Raw genomic sequence first — 5,937 nt, forward strand, 5'->3', positions numbered from 1 at the left:
AGAGGCTGTTCCGGCTGATTCTGGGTAAGGGTCTTGGCTTCTTGAGGCCCGAGTCGTGGTGGAGAGTGGAGCGTGGACACATGAAAGAGAGCGGGAAGGACAGGGAAGAGAGACAGAGATAGATGCCAGAATTTAAGAAAATCAGAGACCGAGAGAAGGAATAGGGACAAACGGACCCACAGACAAAGCGATTCTGTCCCATGGCCGGCCTCTCTAAAGGATCACTGTATTTCGTGAAGAGACACTTGGGACTCAGGGCATGACGGGATACACCGCACTGCTCGGCCCCAGGATGGATCTCTGACAGGGCCCCGTCATGCCCTGGACTCTGCTGGCCTCCGAGTCCTCCTGCTATGAAGGTGGGGGATGGTGGGGAATCCCCTCAGGGGAGGCCTTGGGCAGTAGAGCTCCAGCCCTGGAGTCCTATCCCTGGGTCCTGGGGCTTCCCCCCTCCCCACCCCCTCCGTCTTCCTTCCACAGCCCCGACTTGCTGTGGTCTGGACACCCTTCAGCTTGAGCCTTTAGGGAGCGTCATTAGAGACTGGAAATCAGCTTTGTGGAAAATCTCGCAAATTCCCAGCAGCCTCTGGCCCCATTTTGCATGGGCAGCCTTCAGCCTTTTCTCAGATGCTGGACCCCAGGTCTCCGTTCCTTGCCCCTTAGTGTGGTCTAGGACCCACTGAGCTGCCTTCTCTTGTCCCTTGAGGCTGCCTGGGTCAGAGTGGGTGTGGGGGCTCCAGGTGAACCTGACCTCTCCTCTCTCCCAGCTGAACTGCCAAGAGGCTCCTGGGCAGGTTCTGATGCAACCCAACCTGCTCTGCAGGCCTCCCTGGGCTCCTCCTTTGCCCTTTGCCCTGGGGGACCCCCTCCTCAGCCATGAGCAAGGTCGGGAGTCCTGCTAGGAGCTGTGAGCAATCTCACTAACATAACAAGGGATGGGGCAGGAGCAGCGAGTCCCTTTCTGTCCCCACAGCGCACCCGCCCCAGGACAGAGGGGCCTTGGCAGCCCTGTAGCCTGGTTATCTGATTTGGGGGCTGATGGGGTTTCTAATGGAAAACAATATGGTAATTTCAGAATGTTCCTGATTAGATGAAAATGATATTGCATCAAAGTTACTTCCTTAATTTATTCAGAAAATAACAAGAGAGAATTCTCTCCTAAGATCCTTAATTAAACCAGAGCTTCCACCACACAGGCAAAGCAGTCTTTGAGCCCCAGGTGTGGGGAATGAGTGCAGCCCCCTGGCCTAGGCACCTAGCAGCTGCCCTGGGGCTGTAGGGTCCGGGCAAGTTTTCACCCAGACAGGCTGCCATACTGCCTGGAGGAAGCGTCAGCAGCAAAGGGCAGGGAATGGGGCTCCTTCCTCTGCAGGGAGCAGTGGAACTGCGTCCCACAGCCATCCTAGCTCTTCCCTCCTCTGCCTTCTCCAGCTTCATGCCGATGAGTCTGCAGTGTCTGGGCAGGCAGGGGCAGCAGGGCAGGGAGCCAGGGTATCTTCAAGACAAAGGGCAGCGAGGTGAACACGGAGGCTCTGGCAGGTCCTGTTCCGGTCTGCATGGGATCAGCTGGTGGAGGTCGGCACACCCGAACCTTCACAGAGGAGGCTGTGAGGAGAAGCACGGCTGGGAGAAACAGCAAAGGAAGATGAAGCCATGGGGGAAGGAAGCAGAGGCCACTCTTAGGCCTGAGGGGCAAGGGAGGGAGTGAGAGTGGGAGAGACGAGGGGCCACAGGTCGGAGCGTCCCCGTGGCGTATTCACAGCCAGAGCCAGAAATCAGTGAGTCATTCCCAGACTGTCTTTTCCTGCCCTGGGTCTCTTACAGGAGCTGAGCTTTAGCTGACCTGGACCAGAAGCCAGAGGGCAGGAGAACCCCAGGGATGCACTTTGCAGGGGTGAGGCTCCCGGGGACACAGAGGTTGGGAAATGGCAAGCGTAGTCCCCGAGGTGGTGGTCTGCAGCCTTTTATTTGTCTCATGCTTCTGAGCTTCTCTGGCTCATTCTCGTCTGTGTTCCTTGTCACTCCTCACGTCAGCTCTCAGCACACGCGGAAGGCTCAGAGAGGTTGAAGCCATACAGCAGGGAGGTGGTGGATTTGAATTCAGCTCTGACCTGCCTCTCTCCAAATCCCCCCTTACCCTCCCTGAAATAGAGACTCAAATGCATAAAAGTGCTTGCCTGAGCTGGGTGTGACAAAGGTCCCCGGTGTGCAAGGGCCTGCCCAGGAGCTTCTGCGAGGCCACGAGGGAAGCTCACGAATGATGACCCGGAGGGCCTGGGCATGGTGGAGCAGACTCAGGAGACCCCAAGGAAATGAAGTGTCCACTTGCCATGGGACTTCCTGCCTCCGGGCTCTGCTGTGGACGGCAGGCTGGGACCTGCGGGTGCCAGAGCTGGCAAGGAGAAGGCACTGCCACAGAATCGCTCTGGAAGGAGCTGTGTCTTGGGGACCACCTGCATTTGCCCACATGCCTCATGGGTACACTGCTCCAGTCTCCTCCCTGCCAGGCACCAGCACCCCACTCCCTAGCAGTGTTCGGGTCATGGGGCAGGGCCAGCTGAGGAGATGGGGTGCCTAATCCTCTGGACAGTAGGGGGTCCTGGGTGGGTTCCTGGGGGAGTTCCTGACTTCAAATTCCTATGTTGCAAAGGGGTGGAGAGTTAGAGACCATGGTCCTGAAACTGGCTGAAGAGGACCACAGAATGCAAGAAAGTTCTGAGGGTGGGGAGTCTGGCGTGGGAGCACATGGGTGGTTGGGTGCACATGTGTGTGCACACCTGAATATGCGAATCTGGGCACCACATGTGAGGATGTGGTGCATGAGAGAGAGGGAGAGAGTGAGGAAAACGAAGAGAGAAACAATTGTTAGCGGCCAGCCAGTGGCATGGAGGTTAAAGCACTGGATCCCACATGGCCAACTACACGGTTTGAGTCTTGGACCTGGTGGCCTGAAAGTCATGCCGGTTGCATGCATGAGTGTGTCTACAATCCTGAGAAGAGAATGGAAGAGAGAGGACTGCAGCGTTGCCATCCCCCTGGGGGGTGATTTCTCACTTTCCTTCCCTCTCTCTTCTCTCTCTCTTTTTCTTTTCTCTTTCTTGCCTCTTTCGTTGTCTCTCTGCCTCTCCTCTCTCTCTTTCTTTCTCTCTAGTAAGTGCACATGCCCTATAGCAAAACTAAAAAAGAAAAACGGAGAGAGCTGTTAGGGGCATCAGGGTCAAAGGAAGTGGGGCTGCAAGGTGAAGATGATGACATTCTCTTCCATTCTCCTCTCGGGATCATAGACATGCTCACGTCAGTTAGCACTGACATCTAGGTAACATCACATGGCAAGCCTGTTCCCCGATACATATGAACTATTTTAATTGTCAAAACCAGTCAGGAGGAGGGACTGTTATCACTCCCTTTTACAGACGGGGGAACTGAGGCACAGAGCAGTTCGATGTCGAGCCTAGGTACTGGAGCAGGGCTTTGGACCCAGGCCCAGATCCTAACCGTCGAGAGCCTCTGCCTCTTGGACTGGGCGGGTGTGGCCCTGTCTCGGTTTCACACATGCGTCTGGATCAGGATGCCGAGGCTATCCATCTCACGCTCTTCATTCCCAGCAGGACTCTCGGGGGGGTGGGTATGAAGTTGATCCGTCCGCGTCCACGTTTCAGGCAGGTGGCTCTGAGCGGAAGCAGGGAGGCGTCCAGGGAGCTTGTTTGGAAAGGCTTTGTCCTGGTGGCTGGTGCATGGGAGGGGAAGGGAGAGGCGGAGGGGCACTGGAGGCCTGCCAGGCTGAGGGTTGAGGCCTCCATCCTCTGACACAGGTGGTGGGGGCTCTCCGTGAGGGTTCACGTGTGGTCATCCTAGGAGGGTCACTGGGGCCGCAGCGTGGATTGCAGGGGGAGGACCCGGAGGCAGGGGGCCGGCAAGCAGAGTGGAAAGGTGGCGGTGAGCAGATGCGGTGTGAGTCACCAGGGGAAGCTGCAGTGTTTGATGGGAGACTGGACTGCTGGGGTGAGGGGTGGGGAGGCATCACTGAGAAAGATGCCTAGGTTTTTGGGGACTGGGTGTGTTTGTGGGAGTCATGGGAAGAGGAGCAGGGGTCCCGTCAGAGAAGGCAGGGTCACAGCTACTTAAAGGAGCCCCTGACAGGTGACCAGGGCATTTTCCCCCAGGCCAGGGCACTGCTTGGCTCTGGAGAGACTTGACATGGCCCTGGACTCTTCCCTGACAGATGCAGAGGCTGGGGAGGCAGGAGGTCAGAGGCGTGGCCCAAGGACAGGCCAGGAAGTGGAGTGGGGGTTGTGGCACTGGTTTCCCTCTAAACAGTTTTCCCTTTCTGTAGGTTTTTCCATTTCCGAAAGGCTTAAATAGGGCGCTGCATGAGAAATAGAGGCCCACATCGTGTATTCTTACCTCTCAAACACCAGAGGCCCTGTGGTTCAGTTGTTAGAACGCTCATTCTGTGGTTAGATGGGGCTCAAATTCCAGTGTTACTATATTTTAAAGAATTATATTATTCACCTTTATTTATTTATTTATTCATTTAAATTTGATCAGAGAGAGGCAGAGTGAAGGGGTTTGAGAAAGCAAGCCACCAGGTCCTGCACTTGAACTGTGGTTAACTATGTGCAAGTCCAGTACCCTTAACTACCACGCCACCTGCTGGCCCTTGTAACTGTATCTTGTAGCTGTGTGTTCTTGGGCAAATCTCTCTGTCTCTCTGAACCTTAGTTCCCTCGTCTCATTTAGGGATCGCTCAAGCATGCACCTCGTAGATGTGTCGCGAAGTTTAAAGCTACACACGGTAGCTCTAGGTGTGATTTTCAGATCTGTGAGGGAGGGTGGAGAGCAGGGCTGCTCTGGTGGGCCTCTCTGCCCCTCTGTCTACCCTCTTCTCAGGCAGGGGACAGGATCACTCTTAAGGGACTGGGGCTAGGGGAGAAGGGTCTGTCAGACGAGGCGAAGGCCTTTCAGGTGAGACAGGGGTGCTGATGGCACCCTGGCCCTTTCCTTGTTCCCCAGGCCCTGCCTCTCTCCTGCAGTTCTGGAACAAGACAGCACCGCACACCCATACCCCTGCCTAGGTGTGGGCTTCCCCAGAGAGGGTCTGCCCCTGGGCAGGGCCCGCTCAACCCACAATCTCCCTCCTCCGGCAGCCCCTCAGCTCGTGCTGCCTCTGTGCCCGCAGGCCCCTTTTGAAGCCAGGGCCAGGGCTCCTGGGGTTCTCAGATGCCCAGCGGGGAGTCTGAGACTAGGGGGGCCCCAAGTGTTGCTGCAGACCCCTGGTCTTCTTGGGGAGGAGTGAGGCCACCAAGGCCGTCTGTGTCCCTCCTCCTGCTCTGGAGAGCCCAGCAGCCTGACCCCTGCGCGGAACCCTCACCCCAACCCCAGCTCTGAGTTTGCTGGCAGCCGCCGATGGCTTTGGTATAGTTTCTGTGGTTTAATAAGCTACAAAAGCGACATTATTTTAAGCCAATCTGGATATAGCACAAAAACTCTCACCCCGTCTGTTCTGTGAAACTCAGATACCCTGACGAGAACACAGCTCACAACCAACTAATACAATATTCTGCTGGGCGCGCTGTCAGCGGGCCCCACGCGGGAGCGGCTCCCCGGAGGCCGGCCCAGCGCGCACCGCAGGCCGGGGAGGGAGTCGGGCGCCGACCGCGCAGGAGGCAGGCGGCCGGGTGGGAGTCTTGCCCCTGCTGTTGTCCTCTCCCCAGGGGCTGGGGCCGGCCAAGCACAGCCCCTCTCTGCTCCCCACACCCTGCATGGGGACATGGGAAGAGAGAAGAGGAGAGAGGAGGAGAGGAGAGGAGAGGAGAGGAGAGAAGAGAAGAGAAAAAGGGAGAGAGCAAGCAGCCAGGTCCGGGACTCAAACCACTGTTGGCCATGTGGGAGATCAGCACCCTTAACCACCACGCTATTGGCCGGCCCCTGGTTTCC

The 5,937-nt window shown here is 56.9% G+C and overlaps 1 long non-coding RNA gene across 3 annotated transcripts in view; it reads left to right on the forward strand.

Moving 5' to 3' along the window:
• The window catches only part of LOC102478673 (uncharacterized), a 53,478-nt gene that overhangs the window by 3,998 nt on the left and 43,543 nt on the right, over positions 1-5,937 (forward strand). The window contains exon 3 of one of the 3 annotated variants that reach the window (XR_001371139.2): positions 1,825-1,894. The exons of the other annotated variants lie outside the window; for them this stretch is intronic. This is a non-coding gene — a long non-coding RNA (uncharacterized LOC102478673). The remainder of the gene's footprint in view (positions 1-1,824; positions 1,895-5,937) is intronic. 3 annotated transcript variants of the gene reach the window in all.

Source organism: Tupaia chinensis, unplaced genomic scaffold (assembly GCF_000334495.1).
Source record: "Tupaia chinensis unplaced genomic scaffold, TupChi_1.0 Scaffold000604_1, whole genome shotgun sequence".
NCBI classification, from domain to species: Eukaryota; Metazoa; Chordata; class Mammalia; order Scandentia; family Tupaiidae; genus Tupaia; species Tupaia belangeri.